The 17,500-nt window shown below is 33.4% G+C and overlaps 1 long non-coding RNA gene across 1 annotated transcript; it reads right to left on the bottom strand.

Moving 5' to 3' along the window:
• Positions 1–7,962: 7,962 nt before the first annotated feature.
• On the bottom strand, positions 7,963–8,707 carry LOC137395177 (uncharacterized). Its single transcript, XR_010978458.1, has 2 exons — positions 8,608–8,707; positions 7,963–8,159 (listed from the first exon to the last, which is right to left on the bottom strand). It is a non-coding gene; the product is annotated as an uncharacterized lncRNA (long non-coding RNA).
• Between the last annotated feature and the right edge of the window lie 8,793 nt (positions 8,708–17,500).

Genomic DNA, 17,500 nt, shown 5'->3' with positions numbered 1-17,500 from the left:
TATACAAGTTTAATAGTTTTGTGCCAACTCTATGCTCTGTGCTCATTAATATTGTAATTATAAAGTTTTATTATTTGTTTTGCTGAAGTAGACGTGAAGCAGCTCATGTAGGCTTAACTGAGATACATGTACTTGTAATAGAGACATCAAGTTTATGAGTAGAGACGTACGGCTCTTTCTAACAGTAACAGTTTATGTTTTCTAAACTGATCACTGTAAGATAAAACAGTTTGTTTATTTTTCAACTATGTAGTTTTAATGAATTTTGTTTATTACTGCTCAAATGTCTTTTATGCATATCTGAGAAACACAGCTGATAAAGTCAGCAAACTTGGTTTTTTAGTCATATAAGTAACATGTGTGGTTAGTCCCATTTAAATAAAACAATTATAACGATCACCAGCTACCAGGATCAGAATGTGATACTTTTGTGTACAAATATTACCAAAAAAATCTTGTGCTTTTTTCTCATGAATATTTAAAAATTAATACATTTATATTTTATGTACTGTACATTCAAGTAGCAATAAACATTGCAGCGTATATCTGTTTTGGTACCTGGATGAAAATAGTTTTTAGTGGTGATCTGTGGATACGATCTGTATCTGGTTATTTATAACCGCCGCCTCTATAGGTATGAGTTCTAAAAATGTTCTAATGTAGATGATATCTATAAGCATCCACTCAAGGCACATACTCAAATGTCTATGCTATTGTTTTTTTGAATCATAAAACTGATGACCATGGCTCCTAAGATTACTACATGTAGATGCCAGAGACTGATGCCAATAACAAGGTTCCTGACAGATCATAAATTATTGTATAATCTCTCGATTATATCAGTACTACTGTAACAGGCCATACATTAATTAAATATCAATCAATCTAAACTGTGATACCCTGTACCACGAGAGGTGATGAAGCTAAAAGTGGATACTGAATTCTAATTAGGTTTCGTCATCTAAGAGAACTTACAAAATCTTTACGGTGTTGAAATTTTTGAGCCGCTTTTAAATGAATCATTATTGCAAGTTGGCTGTTGAATTGAAATTTCAGTTTTTTGCTAAAGTAGTTGTTGAACAGCTTATAGACTTGGTTGAGATATTTTAATGAATACATTAAGTTTTATAAATAACCATCTTTTATCTCTTTGAGAAGAGACAGCTCTATATGGTTCTTAAGAAGCTCTAATCAAACCTCAGATAAAGTTGAGCTTTAATTTTCAAGTTATTATATTATTTTAGTGTGACTCCACAAAACCACTCTTGAAATTAGAATCAATGAGACTTCGTTAGAATTTTCATAGCCTCAGCTAAAATCATCATTGCTCTTCTTACTACTGAAGTCTCATGTTTGTAAAACAGCAAAATTAAACATGTAAAACAATAAATAAGTTTTGCTGAATATTTCTATTGTACAAAAATTATTTTCTATTTCATTTTACAAAGTTTAGAGCTAAAACAGCAAAAGCAACCTATAACTTCAGTAGAAAACATAATATTTAGAATTGCCTGCCTTATTACAGAAAAAGGTTTATTTAGGCTGATAAGCAACTACCAAGTTAATACTAAAGATAGTAACTTGAACATGGCTGGTTGATAGGAGAGGAAGAGGCTTTACTGTAAGAATATGTACACAGCTTTGTATAACTGTGTCTAATAACTCTTAACTCTTAGTTCAGTTCACACTTTTGCTTTCCATTACTTTTGTGGAATTCCTAGACTCGACAAAATGTCCCAGTGTATGACCCTGTTCACTATTAATTACCAAGAAGCAGTAGTGGATGGCAGGATACTGCTACCTCTAGCAACGGTTGTTGATTGATAGATTATAAACTAATATGTAATCAATCATAACTGTACTACTGTTTGTCATGAAAGATGATGGCACTGAATAATGATGTTGACTTCTAGTGAGAGTTCCAAGTCAGGGTGAACTTTGCAAAATATATGCTGATGCAATCTTTCTTTTCCTTTGTCACTTTTTAAGTGATAAAGAAAAGAAGAGGTATTCATATCTCATAGTTAATTCAGGTTTGGTGGTTAAAATGAGATTTAGTTTTTTACTGAAGTAGGCCTACATGTTAAAAAGCTCTTATAGATCGAACTGAGATGTTTAGAATAGAAGCCTAAAGTTTTATAAACACAAACCTCTTTTTGCCAAAACTTAGTCTATTAGACAGATGATCTAGAAGGTTTCCTAAAGGCTTTTACTCAAAACTTTTATAGCTGTTGTTTGTTACTATTGGTCAGTACAATAGAAGGTTTTACGACTGCAGTTAAGTGCTTCAGTTCACATATTATTTTACTAATGTGCTTATTTTATATTGACAAAACTATTTCTGGAACTTTGTCTATAATTTTGAAGCAGATTTGTTTACATTTTCACGGTCCAGTTTTTTATAAGACTTTAATTGTACCATCATTGACTTCTATTATTAAGGATACAGTGCAACATCTAACTAAAAACAAGCTAAAAGCTGATTATCATTGCAGAGCATAGTATCGTTAATTATGTTAACAAATTACAGGTCATTGCGTAACTAAAGCTATTAAAGTAAATGTTCCAGAGCTTGTAACATAGTCTTACATTCTTTAAAGATTGACTAGCAACAAAATTCACATTACAGCTATTTGGTATCAAAAGATTCACTATGTCTTACTCTGCTGTGTTGTAGACGCAAAATATATGGAAATGTGATTACAAGCTCTTAAAAGCTAAAACACGAACAGTTAATCGCCGCCATCACGAGACCGACGTAGATTAGAATTTCTTTCCAAAACGGCTCAAATAGGACGTAGTTGTACAAGATGGCTTCTGTTTACACTTTCACGCACCCTCATTCATCAAAATATTTTCACAAATATACTTCACGCATTCAATAAAATTATGTATATTGTTATATTGCATACACATCATTATACCAATTTAACATCTAAAGAAGAGACCAACTAACTTATGGTCAGCATTTCAGTAGTTGTTTCTGTTTATCTGTTATAATTTTGAATGATTATAACTAAAGTACAAATTTTTACCACCTCATCCCTGTATCTCGTAGATTTACAGATTCTCTAATGTCTAGATACCTTCTATCATGATGAAGTTTTTGGTAGCACTTATGGCTTTCTGCCTCGCTTTCCTTCAGAGCAAATTACTTTTATGGCAGCGACAGCGTTAGTAACTTTGGGCAAGGTTGGCGAATTTACATCTCAACTTCATTGCTAGTATTGATTATGTGCTATTTTTCTTGTGAGAAATTGCAGCTAGTGTTAGTAAGTCACCTAATATCACAAACCTTCTAAAACAATTTGAGTTATTTATATTCAGATGTACATGAATTCCTGTTTAAACTTTAATCTTTGTATTTTTGTCTATTCTTTTGCTAGTTTAACGGAGACGTCTTATAGATTGGTTATGATACTTCAGAGTCAAAAAGAGTAAGTTTATGGGAGTAAGATCTGCAAGACTACAGAAAGCAGTTGGAGAGAGATATAAGAGAAGAGCTGGCCAAGATGTTGAAGGAAGAGCCAGTTAAGGATTTAGAAGAGGAGCTAATGAAGGTTTTAGATCTCATCTCATCCAAAAAGTTAGAGACAGATTCAGCCAAGAGATGGGAGGAAAATCTAGCCAAGGAATTGGAGGAGCTAGACAATGGTTCACATCTCATTCACATCAAAGGGATGGGAAGGGGTTTAACTGCGAGTATGAAGGAAGAGCTAGCCAAAGGTTTAGAGGAGAAGCTAGTGGATGGTTTGGACATCAGTCAGGTCAAAGAATTGGACAGGGATCTAACCAAGGGTCTGGAGCAAAGTCTAAAAAAGGCTCAACAAAAAAGATGTAAGTATAAAAATTTTATCAAGTTCTTTCTTTATAATTAAATTACATAAGAACTTTTGTTGTCTCATAGCTTAATGAACAGTGCCAACAGTATTTAATGATTAATGGTTTCTCCTTGTGATAACTAACTCAAGTATTTTGAGGATGCATTTGGCATGACCATGAGTAACGTTATTGGTGTTCTTGCTTATAGCTAACACTTGTTCAAGTTTAGTTACAGAATGGCTGAATTTGCCCTTTCATCATTTCAAAGTTGTATATTTCAGTAAGTTGTTTAACATATATATATATATATATATATATATATATATATATATATATATATATATATGTTGAACTATATATACATGTACCTAATATACATTGAACTCATAACCCTTAAACTGTATTACAAATTATATATCATAGTACCTGCATCTTATGAAAAGCTATAGTGTAATAACTATCATACATGTACATTTCTTCAAATATGAGGCAATAAGAATAGTTAAATATATTTCTGGTATCAATATTAATGCTATTTTGGTTTATGTGAATAATTCCCTAGTCTTGTTTGTTATTCTTCTAAGTCAACTACTAAACTCACTGTAGGTTTATTAATGCTACTGTACTTATCAGTTGATTCATATTTTACAGACTAAATATATGGACACTTACTGCTACCTTCAGACACTGACACTTGATTGTCTCATTTGATGGAGTGGATGGTAGACACTATAGAAGCATTCTATGGCATTGTGCAAAACTGAAATTCATCAGCTGTTAGTTCTCTTTATCTGTTTTTGTAATTTTTATTGTTTGTTGAATTATATATAATTCATTCAGCTTATAATTTTTATTTATAAACTAAAATGCACAATGAAAGCAACTAACAAAGTTTAACACAATAAAAATTAATATTTAGTATTATTGATACAAATCAAGGCTAAAAGTAACAGGGTGAAATGTGCAACACTCTGTTGATCTGCAAAAGGTCAAGGACAAATAGTTCAAAAGAATTATTTGCAAGAATTTGCTAAGCTTCTTGCGTGAATAAAGTATTGGTAATATGAATTGTTCAATTAATAAGTGAAAAAGTTCAGCATCTACTCCACGTATGAGTATACATGCTGATAGCTGTATATGGATATCCTTGCTAGTATAGTGGATATGAAATGCAGGTTGAGGTGATAATAAAGTTATGACTTGTCTGTTTTAACTTAAGTAAACTTCAAATAAAGTTAATTTAATTACATTTTTGCTGTTATATTTGAGATTTCGTACATTGTCTTTGAAGTTGCGGCATACAGTAACTCTACTTCTGTTCAATTGCAACTTTCTTGTTTGCAACAGGGTCATTGAAGTCATCGCTGTCAATTCATAAACAACAAAATGAAGTGGTAAAAGGCTAAAAACAACTGAATATCACTGAATAGTTGTTAGACATGTTTTGTCATAAAGAGTGATTGATACAGTTGTTAGCTTATATGAATAATAATAGGTAATACCAGTTCCTGGAGATATAGAGTCACCAACTGAGGCTACCATCTCTAAATGGATGAACAGCTATATACTCATAATCATAGTTTCTAAGCTTTAATCGCCAGATAATTGGTTTATATTAGCCTGTTTCTTTTAAAGATCTTTGAGTACACAATATTTTGTAAGCATGCATTAGTTCACGATCATCTGATTGCTTTTTATAATTCAAAAGCAAATTTAGGCACATATATCAAACAAAAGTCTGTATACAAAAGTAAACAATTTTAGTCACAATAGTGTTGCACTCACCTTACATTAAACTAAAATGATTTTCATATTTACTTACTTATTACTTGAAGTCTATATACTTACAAAAATTGGATAATCCAATGGCAAAACCTGTTTACTGTATGTTATCTGTTTACTATATGTTTGCTGTTTAGCTAATGTCTGTATTCAATCACTGTCTTTTCCAACTCCTCAATATGTATTAACTGTCAATATTTGGATGTAGGACATTACATTTAACAGTGACTCATCTTTCACTTTAATATAGGATTTGCATGATGAAGAAAGATGAAGATATCTTCATCTTTGAGTCTGAATAAATACAATAACTATGTAAACTCTCTTTTCTACTTTGTGACAGTCTACTTCGCTGCTGGCTGTCATACTTTAACATAAACTAAATAAGAATATATATCTGTTAAACTTAAATAAATAAAGGTAGCCAAATACATTCTTGTTAAATTAGATATTAAAGTTATGTTAGGTTAGTTATTTGTGTTAGTGTAAATTAAAATAATTTCTATGTGCAGTATTCAGCTGATAATGTCATGGGACTATGGATATGAGTGGTGAGTATTATACTTTAAAATAATATTAATATATTTAATAGAAATAATTTTGGTAATAAGTTGTTATTAAAAATTATTTATTCAAATAAAATTTAATCTCTCTATTCTAATGTTCTGTAATACTTTTACTTTAATGCATAAAAAGTAAGTTATGATGGGCAGCAAACCTTTGTTTATGCTTTTCACTCACGTAGTCAGCTGTTATGAACTGTTCTTTGTTAAAAATTCCAATACACATCTACATTCTACTTTTTCAACAACAATAATTTGATAATTTTTTACAAGTTTGTTTTGTAGCAGTTTAGTTTGAACGGATTGTTTACTACTATTTTTTAGGCTAAGAAGTTAAGTGTAATTTGTCTGAAAGCACCACCTGTGTACGTGCCAGTAGTTTTGTATCTCAGTTTAAGTTGTTAATTTCACAACAAAGTCTAACCAATCTCAAGCCATCAGCATATAAACATCCATGTAGCATTCCTAAACTATTCGCTGGACTAAATTTTAGGACCTGGAACGATAAACCAACACTGAATTTAGCTACTGCTAGCATTTCAGGAAAAACATAATGAACAGTATTCAATTAATTCATCTTCTCACTTTTTGATCAGTTGTAGATATATTTTTAAGCTTTTTAAAGCAAACAGATTCAATGACTAATAATAATGTGGCCCTAGACAAGAGATATGATATCCAATTACATGTACATATAAATTATCTTCTCCTTCTTTCATCACAGCCACGACATAAAAGCTTAGCTCATTATTTCCCAAATTTTAATTATTTTAGTACAGATACATGTATTTAGAATGATGCAATATATTTGCTTTGGAACTCTATAAAGAAGCCCCATTGAAAGCATAGACACTCATTATATTTAAAATAGAACACTAGTGGTGCTTCTTGTCTGTTTGGAAGGAAGTATGACAGTGAAACAGATGAGTAATTCAGACATTCTTAACTTGTGGGTATCTTTTCATGAGCTGCCATGATGTAGTGTTTAATGTGCCTAACAAGTGGACAATTGACTGGAGGGCACAATTACCAAAAAGACCTATGGTGATGTCAAAAACACCCACCAACCTATAAGCACTCACCTAATCAAACTGACGAAGCAGGCCAATCTGAAGTTTGACAGGTAATCACACAACTTGATTGTTTGAGACATAATCTGTCTTTTAAATTGTAAATTTTTAAACCTAATCCTCACTTTTGATACTGTAAATAAATTTTTTATGCCATCTAGTCCTGTTTGAGGTCAGCTTGAAAAAATACAAATATTTTTTTGAAAGTGCATGGCAGTCTCTGGCCTTGCATTTGCTATAACAGCTTGTTTTGTATTTTGTTTTTAAGTAGGTTTTGTGGGAATTGTTCTCCAACTGCTAGGAACTAATATATGAATCAAGTATTTTCAATGTTTGCTAGCTTTCCGCTTGTTTATAGAGTCAGCACAAACTGTAAAAAATATAGTCTACTGTACTAATATTGTGGTCATTTCTTGCTTTTAATCCTAAGATGGTTGGCTTATAAGGTAAACATATGCCATTCCTTATTTGTTGGTTTTTGGCTGTTGGTTTGCATTACAAGAAACATGGTGAAACCATATCTTAAATCAAGTTTACTAAGATCCTATCCAATACAACAACTAAATAACATTTCAGCTAATATTTGTAACTGCTGTTATCTAATCCTTGCTCACCTGCCAACCTTTTACTTATTTAATTTCTTAGTTTATGTTAAAAAGTTTAGTTATTTGCTTGTGATGCATGACTTTAGTTGTTAAACAATATAAACTTATTATAAAGTAATATCATAAAACAAATACATTTATTTTGAAATCAACAAGTGATAGAAATGGTAAAAAAAGAAAACAAACATTAAAAGAGGTATAACTTAGTATTCACATATTACATTAACATATAAATGAAATGTTCAACATCCTATCAATCAGATATGACAGCAGGAAGTCAGTGTAGGCAGGTTGTAAAGGGTGTCCATAGATTTAGTCTGTAAAAGTATTATCAAATTGACAGTCAATAATGAAATAAATAACAAACATCCTTTAGAAAAATAGACGTAGAGGCTGTGCAAAATGTGAACAGTCATTAGAAGCATAGACACACAGTAGCAGCTGTTGTGCAATAGTTATCAGAAATAAAAGTTCAGATTTAGCCAGTTTTGGCAAGTATTAAAAGATTTTGTTATCATTTAAAAATTAAATTAAAAAATTATTAAAAAAGGCGCCAAAATAATTCATGTTGAAATTTGCTAAAACCTATGTTTTTCTTTACAACTTCTGTAAATACTTTTTCAGGTGTTCATGAGAATATTAAAAGCTTTAATAGATATACATATATTCACAAGCTATAACAAGTACGTATCCTTCTGTGAGGCAATAAAGGTTCATTACTACACTAACTGAAAGAAAAATGCTGTTAGAAATATTATTACTTACATCTTCCATGTGTTCTTTCAGAACCTCCGCTAAATCCCCCTCTGCCTCCGCTGCTGAAACCACCACGGCCAGCTCCGCTTCCAAACCCTTGTCTAGATCCACCGAACCCTTGCCTAGATCCTCCTCCAAACCTTTGCCTAGATCCTCCCCCAAAACCTCTACTGGATCCTCCATCAAAGCCTCTGCTCGATCCACCAAAGCCTCTGCTTGATCCACTTCCAAAACCTCTGCTGGATCCACCAAAGCCTCTGCTGGATCCACCACTAAATCCTTGTCCAAGCTCTCCTCCAAACCCACTCTGTGATCCTCCAGATCTTGCTCCTCCAACTCTGAAGCATGATATATAAAATATGAAATATTGATGTTGCATTATGGGAAGAATAAGACTAGTTGAAAGTTTCAGCGGTATGAGCATAGGTGTAGGTTTGAAGGTACACAAATACGCTCATATTTTAATACTTGACAGGGTTGCAGACGGTTGTTGATTTTAAGTGACTAACAAAATCTTCTTTACGTTGTTTAAAATAACAATAATATTCTTTCATCAGCAAAAAAACAAAAAAAACCAGAAAACAAGACACCGAAAACAAGAAAAACAAGCACACATACCTAGAGTTGCCAAAACTGTTGCTGCCTTGATAGCCGCTTGCACTGATTTGATGGAAAGCAAGGCAGACAGCCATAAATACTACCAAAAATTTCATTATTGTAGGAGATGTGTAGACTTGAGAGAATCTGTAAACCTACAAGATACAGGGATGTACTATGGATACAATTAACCAACGTAATAGGACTAAGAGTAGAGAGTTATAGGCTAGTATTTTAGCTGCTATCTCTTCCAAATTTAAACTAATAGAATGATATATTAAACAGCTGTTACCCTGCCACCTCAGCAATGTATGCTAAACCCATTACCAAACTAGTTTGTGTATTTCTCACTTAGGGAAATCTCTCCCATTAATATTATATATATATATGACTCAATACTAAACATATGCCTGTTTCCTCAGTGTTTACAGGTGAACTAATACTTGCATCGACTAACTGGTCTTCTGCATTTTTCAATATACTTTATCGACCAATATTTAAGAGTTAAAAAGTGACCCAAAATTTTTAGTAGTTCATCTTCAACGTTATTGTTAGACTAGCAACTACTGAGATGCTGACTATATGTTGATTGCTGTCTTCTTTAGATGTTAACTTATAAAATGATGTATATAACAGCTAATCTTCAGTTTCAGTAGTGCTACTTTAACCTTTCTATTGAGCTATCTTCTGTTTTAAAAAATCCGCATTAATAATATACATGAGTAAATAGTAAATATTTACCTGTTTCCTCTGTGCTTGTAGTTGATCTGATGTCTGAGTAAAGTAGTTAGCCTTATATAGTTTTTCATACTCATCAATCATCAAAACTCGGAAGTGAGAACATGACTTGGCGTTTCTAAGCGGTTCATCTTCTCATAATGCCAATTTTTGATAAGGACTGAATGGGACATCCTAATTCTCAGCGCTGTTAAATATAATGACTATGTAAATTTTCATCTCCACATACTAGCACATTGCCGGTCGTTCTCAATTATGCTCACTCTATGTTTACTGAATGTTCAATCTATGCTGACTCCCGCGTTCAATCTACATTTGTTGTAAGTTAACCACATGTTAGCTCTATGTTTACTTTGTGTCTATTCTGTTTACACCGCTTGTAGAACTACGCGAGACGATTCTCAACATTTCTCTTGAAAGTCAAAACCTCGCTTTCAGCAAGAATGATGTATATACATGTAATCTTATAAGCATATTTCATATACTAGTATTATGGAATTGTTATAGAATGCTGAGAATAAAAAGTCTTCTGTCAGCACAACAACCATAAACATGAAGTTCTCCTTTGTCTGGGTCAATCACAGTCGATAGTAAACATCATCTACAGATCAGCCACCACGTCTAAAGTGAAGAATGACAGAAAGTGTAGTGGATGGCTAAGACACGACTGAGCAGGCGTGCTAGATAATTTATGACAAGAAATAAGGCAACCAGCGTAAACAAGACTAACCAGGTAAGCTGAGTAAAAAATGACATAGAAAGTAAAATTTATGTTTGAGGTATGACCCAACAGGTAAGTTAAATAAAAGGTGACAAGAAGTAAGGCAACAAAATCCGACATGGCTAAACAGGTGAGCTGAGTGAAAACTTTCATAAGATATGAATTAGCAAATTGTTGTAAAATTACCGTAACAAATATGAATTTAAATGTATATTCAGATTTCATAAATTTCTAGTATGCATAAATGTTATTTTTTATATACAGATTAAAAGTCAGTATAAATAAAGAGTCCCAAATATTCAAGAAAAATAGAATCCATTGCATGGCTTTTGTTTGTTGTTAATTTACAATGTGATAGTATGTCTCAACAACTACTGACTATTTAACTAATGACTATATCTTGAAGCCTTGAGTCAGAAATCTGGCTCCAGTAGTAGTCTACAGCCACAAGTTCTCAATCTTTCCTAGAGCACCTTCATTCCGGTGACTTGTGCATTCTCTAAAGTACCGTTGTTTCCTCATAAGCATACAGATGAATATATTTACTATACATGTATGAAGAAAATCCTCTGTGCATTTGTACTCTCTAATCTGATTGGCTGAACTGCACAGCGTTAAATGAGTTTTGGAGTTACCTCCTTTGTAAACTAACAAATATTTTTTAAGGATATAACTTGTTTGCTAGACTAGTTGAGCTTTGCAATCTGCCATTTTCACGATATTTTATAGTATTCCACTTGATATCCACTAGATACAGATCAGTGATACTGTAGAGACTGTTTAGTTATCTGTTATACTTGCCTAAGGGGAACCTTACTACTGTGTTATAAGAAATTATTTTATGCGTTTTGTATTGCAATGTACCCTTTGTACATCTATTTGGCATCTTGAATAGCTTATTGTAGTCTCACTATAATTACAGATAATTAATATATTATTGTTACAGGGGGCCAATATACAAATTGAATGGATTCATACTTAAGTGGGCTAATGAGAATCGAGCTATAGTTGACAGTGAAGGATCTCCAGCTCTGCAAGTCCATCCGTATAATTCATTCTTTGGGAAAATTCTTGATTCTTCTAAAAGGTTTAAAACTTAAGATTAAAAAATTAATTCTCACAAACATCGGTAAATGGACAGCATAACATAGCCAGATAAAGTCTCGTTATTGGTATAATTAACATGGATTTAAAAACAACCTCAGATTGAATCTGAATATTTGTATGGAGTTGTCCCTTTATGACTAGAGTGATAATCTATGTTGCAATCAAACTACATGTAAACCTAATTACAAGGCTATGTTACTTTTTACCATAAGTTTAAGGAATAAACTGTGAATAGAACGAATATAATACATTTCTCTGTACGATTACACTTTGACTAGGAATGTCAATGACTACTCTATGAGGAACCTGGGTAAACCTTACCAGATCACAAAATGATCCTTTTGACTTAACCAAACAACATTCTACTGGTTACAAAACAATTGTACGCCTTTAAAAGCTTTGTAAGTATTTCAATTTGATCAGGTGAAGTAACAACTAAATTTTTGAAACAAAAAATTTATTAAAGGCATCAATATCTATATAATGTTCAAACTTATTGTTAGCTGTATGTGAATGTTAACTGAAAAGTACCATGGTATCAATAAAAAGTTACTAAAACTTAAGTTAGGGTATATCAAATAGGGCTTGTGTTAACAAAAATCAGTGTTAGCAAGTGGTAATGTTAATTGATGCTAATGTTAACAAGTATTGGTATTACCAAATGACCAAATTTAAAAAACAGATGCGTTAACAAATGACAGTGTTAAGAATGCTTGTAGTCAATTTTTAAAAAGCAACCCAATAATGACAGGAGTGATGTGAAATACACACCCTCTCAAAGTATTAATATAACAGGTAGATACAAAAAGTTCTAAAGTCATAAAAAGCAGCTCATATGAAAGGTACAAAATACCATCACTAATAGAGTGAAGTTTTCGAAGGGGTCAATACTTGTACCAAGATAGAAGATTGAGATCCACTTAGTGAATTAGTTTAAAAAGATCTGTGTCAATAATAAAAGAATGTCAGACTTTTGTTAATGCAGGCAGCTGGTGGCAGCCTCCCCAACCGCACTGAGTTTCCATGGCGATTTGAAGTGAGCTTCCAAGGAGCTTCTGCAGCCAAGTTGAAATCTAAGAGCGTTGTAACAATTGAATAGTCCAAGGTATCTTTGAAAGCTCTTGAAAATGAGCGAGTTCTTCAATATCACAAATGGTTCAGAGAATCAAGGTAGCCAGGTAGCCATTGAGACTGAGCATGCAGTTAGTATAAATAGGGTAAAAAGGAAATGATACAAAAGCTTATTTAAGAGAACAATTTAGGCTACTGATCATCCCTAGACACAAGAGCACAGATAATGAACTCAAAATAAGAAGTATTGTGGTGGGAGCCAGCCTGCCCTGTGTCTGGCCAAGTTCTGGACTCTGGTTGACTCAGCTGAGCTGCCAGAGAATAAAGAAATCGATATGGCATGTGGTAAAGGAGGGCAGAACTTACTTTTCTTTTGTTTATATCTAAAGAGAATTAGCACAATCATGAAGCATAGCTTCTTTGTACTTTCTCTACATACAGTGTGTGCTTCATTCTATATCCTATTATACAATTCTTTACTATAATAAGAGAGTTTCTCTATATACAGTGTGTGCTTCATTCTATATCCTGTTATACAATTATTTACTATAATAAGAGAGTTTCTCTATATACAGTGTGTGCTTCATTCTATATCCTGTTATACAATTCTTTACTATAACAAAAGAGTTTCTCTATATACAGTGTGTGCTTCATTCTATATCCTGTTATACAAGTGTTTACTACAGTAAGAGAGTTTCTCCATATACCGTGTGTGCTTCATTCTATACCCTGTTATACAATTCTTTACCATAATAAGACAGTTTTTATATACAGTGTGCGCTTCATTCTATATCCTGTTATACAATTTTTACTATAATAAGAGGAGTGCCCTTCCCTCTATCCGAAGCCACATCAAAAGTGTTGGAAAAAGGATTTCAGTCACACAGAGTCCAACCTGCAGCATCAGATCATAAGGCAAGAACACTACCATTACACCACTAATCAGCCCTAAAAATTCACTGAATAATTCTCCATATACTGATTACTCATGACAATCTCTCACAGTGAACAGGACTGGCAAGCATACCAGTACATCCCGTAAGTTCTTATGCTCAAGCCCCGCGGCTTGTCGTTGGGCGCGGCTTCTGGTTCAAGGTCATAGACCGCGGCTAAAGCCAAGTTTTTAAAACTTATGTGGGGCTCAGGGCGGCTTCTCGATAAATGCGGTATCTGCTCAGTTTTGTGATATAACCATAAATCCGAAGTCATGATACACTTTAATGTAAGTGGTTTTGACGACCTACTCATTTATTCTCAAGGTCATGTTTATGGATAACTTAGACTAAAAAGAATTTCTCGCTCACGCTTAACTCACCTCAGTCATACGTTATTAACACCTTTTCATTCTTTACCGGCATATTTTCATAAACGTGAAGCCCTCTAACAGCGCAATAAAAGTCTAGCTGAGACATGACAAGTAAGTTCTTGATGCAAGGGTTTAGGAATTTTAATTCAAACTTGGAAGTAAAAGAAAATTCTTTTTACGTGTACTGATGTAGCCTGTTTTCTTATTCAAAAGGACGGGGTATAGCGAAATCCGTCTCAACACTCTCGCTCCCGAAGGGGTCAAGGACGACAAAACCTCAGTCATTAGCCACGGTCTGTAGGCATATGCGGCTTGTTGGAGGATTATTTTTTCCTTCGTGAGTCATCTGTTTTTGAGCACAAGCCGCACGGCTTGAGCATGAGGACTTACGGTATTTATTTGACTACCATTGTGCAGTTGATTTGAGATTGTTGTGGTTCGGCATGAAGGAGTCTCCCAGACTTCCTACATTACCTTACTTACTACATTATCTTTACACTACATTACCTGCAACTGTTTATAAACTACTTTTATTACCCGTAGAAATGCCCGCATGCATCCAGTGAGTTCATGCGTGCATGCGCCACAAGGCTAGCTGATAATCGTTACGCGGGATACAACAGTTATGTGTATTTTAACTGATGTAATTGATATCTTCACTTTTATCAATAGCTGTGGGCAGTTGGAGGCATAGTCTACTGAGTAAGCTTGTCTTGTCCAGAACTGGAGGCTTTGAGATCAAACCCTCCTCAAAGAAGATTTTTAATTCTTTAACCTTTATCGCTATAACGGGTTGGTCACATAGATGACTGAGCAATAAAAGACAGTCATTGAGATTTATACACTATATAGATGGGACATTTCATAGGTAAGATTTTTCAATTTAACAATAAACAAATTCAATCTGAGTTGAATTCATAGCTAGACGAAATTGTTACAGTAATATTAATAGAAGGTTTCAATTGATAATCAGTAGAAGGAGCATAGTTATGCATAGGTCTATGTGTGTTCAGATGGAGTAACCACAAAGTGAGTGAAAGTCATGGTCATTCAGCTGTTGACTGGCTCTTTCTTGTTTAACCACTCGTATTAGATCTTACTAAGCTTTGACTACCAACCTGTGATATCATTCAACCCTAAATTGCTGTAGTTAAACATTTTTAGTGATTCTCTTTAGACAAGACTAGTTGAAATAACATACTAGCATCCCAAATTAAGGTTTATGTTATTTGTATTGAGTATAGCTAAATCTATTTTAATAAAATCATCTGTACCACGGAGCAGCTATGGTTCAGTGGTTAGTATACTGACATATAATCAGTAGGTCAGTGGTTCTAATCACAGAAGGACCATTCATGGTGTTAGGAAGGGCTTCCGTATGTGTCAAACCTCATTAGTAAATGGTTGCAGTATATTTAGTTTTTAGGATGAATCTGGTTCAGAGTGAAGGGCCATGCAGCGGAGAGGGAATAAATCTTAATAATTAAACAATTGAAAGGTGAATCTTACTGCATCATTGTGTGTCTGTTTGTCTCTTGGTCTGCATAAGCGGTATTGTTTTACCATTATTTGTCAATTTTGTCCAAACTTCACTCACATATGTGTTGTGCCTTCAGTCAAGTCACTAAAAGTATTTGGTTTCAAAACTTTGTTTGATTCCTAAAAACCAGCCTCTTAAACAGCTACCTGCTGGCTATTGTCAGGCTGAGTGCTCCATCCAGACATTAAACTTTAGTACAGATGGCCTAAAGTTTAATACAGATGGCCTAAACTTTAGTACAGATGGCCTAAACTTTAGTACAGATGGCCTAGCTTTAGTACAAATGGCCTAAACTTTAGTACAAATGGCCTAAACTTTAGTACATATAGCCTACATTTTAGTAGCTGTAGCGTTAAACCAACATTCAACTTTAGCTACTGCTAGCATGGCATTTCAGGAAAGACGTAATGAACAGTATTCAATTAATTTATCTTCATTTTTTGAAAAGTTGTATATATATTTTTTTAAGTTTTTTAAAGTAAACAACCTCAATGAATAATAATGATGTGGCCCTAGACAAGAGATATGATATCCAACTAGTACACTTGGCAGTCTAGTGCACTGTGAATTAATAGTGAATCTGATGCCCCTGGGTTCAATTCCTTTGTGAGGTAACCTTTTTCCCTAACGCTGTTAGGGTGCCTTCAGAGAAGCAGATGGATGAACATCATTCCTATTATAGTAAAAATTAACAACACATGTGAATGGTATAGCAGTGATATGTTTTGTATCTAACTAATAATGTAATCAAACTAATTATTAAATGTCGCTTTCACTGCAATTTTTGAATGCTGATAACTCACAATACATATTTTTTAAACCCATTATTTAGTTTTCCATTGTTTTCATTTCTTTTCATAGTACCAGTGAATAAACACCAGTAAAATATTAACATCTAGAAGACTGCTAAAATAAGTTGTTGGTATTTTTGATGTACAGGTTTGTTTACTTGGTTTAAAATATACTTCTTTCTGCATTTGCCGTTTATCATGTTATCAAGCCATCAAGTCTTATTACTGCTGGCATTAACATCATTGAGTTATTTTTATCCCTTTTTTATTCTATGTTATAGAATCCTTATTTATTGAATCAACTTCCACATCTAGAGGACTGTATTGTAACATTGTCAGGACTCGAGAAGGTAAGGTTTCTTTTCTTTGTTTCAAATATATCTGCGTTAGCAAATAATCTTGGTCTTGAGTTTTTGCATGCGTTATTTGTAATTTTATAGGCAATACCTCCTACAAAGCCTAGTGCCAAAAACACATGAATAGATATCTTCTCATAGAAAAAGAGACGAAATTTCTAAACCAACAGTTAGAACTGCAAAGATGTTGAGTTACCGATATGTAAAGGTTGGTACACACTCTATCACTGTATGTTAGTGTTTATCACACAATCCTTCAGTGATCATCTGTAATAACAATGTTCACATTACCACAAACCCATTTAGTCTACTTCAGTGACCAGTCCATGATATAGCTTTCTCATTATACAATGTGCTCTTGGAAACAATGAAAGACTAGACAAATACTAGTATCCTAGATCTTATCTACATGAAGCATTTCCTCACATATTTTTCAGCATTGATATATTTTCATGCATTTTTGTCCATCGAAGCTCATAAAACGGCTATTATTTTGTCATTATGTTTTGTTATACAGATTGCTAATACTGTTTCTGCTTTGGTAGTATACCGCCAAGGCAATGTAATGTCGAACAGCCTTTAATACAGCCTGTTTAACATCAACCACATTACTAATACTGTTAGTATATACCATGTCAAAACACACCGGCCATAGACAAAAGGTGGTATGCAATG

Source organism: Watersipora subatra, chromosome 4 (genome assembly GCF_963576615.1).
Source record: "Watersipora subatra chromosome 4, tzWatSuba1.1, whole genome shotgun sequence".
Taxonomy (NCBI): domain Eukaryota; kingdom Metazoa; phylum Bryozoa; class Gymnolaemata; order Cheilostomatida; family Watersiporidae; genus Watersipora; species Watersipora subatra.
The sequence above is the reverse complement of the archived record's forward strand: the minus strand, read 5'-3'. Positions and strand labels throughout refer to the sequence as shown.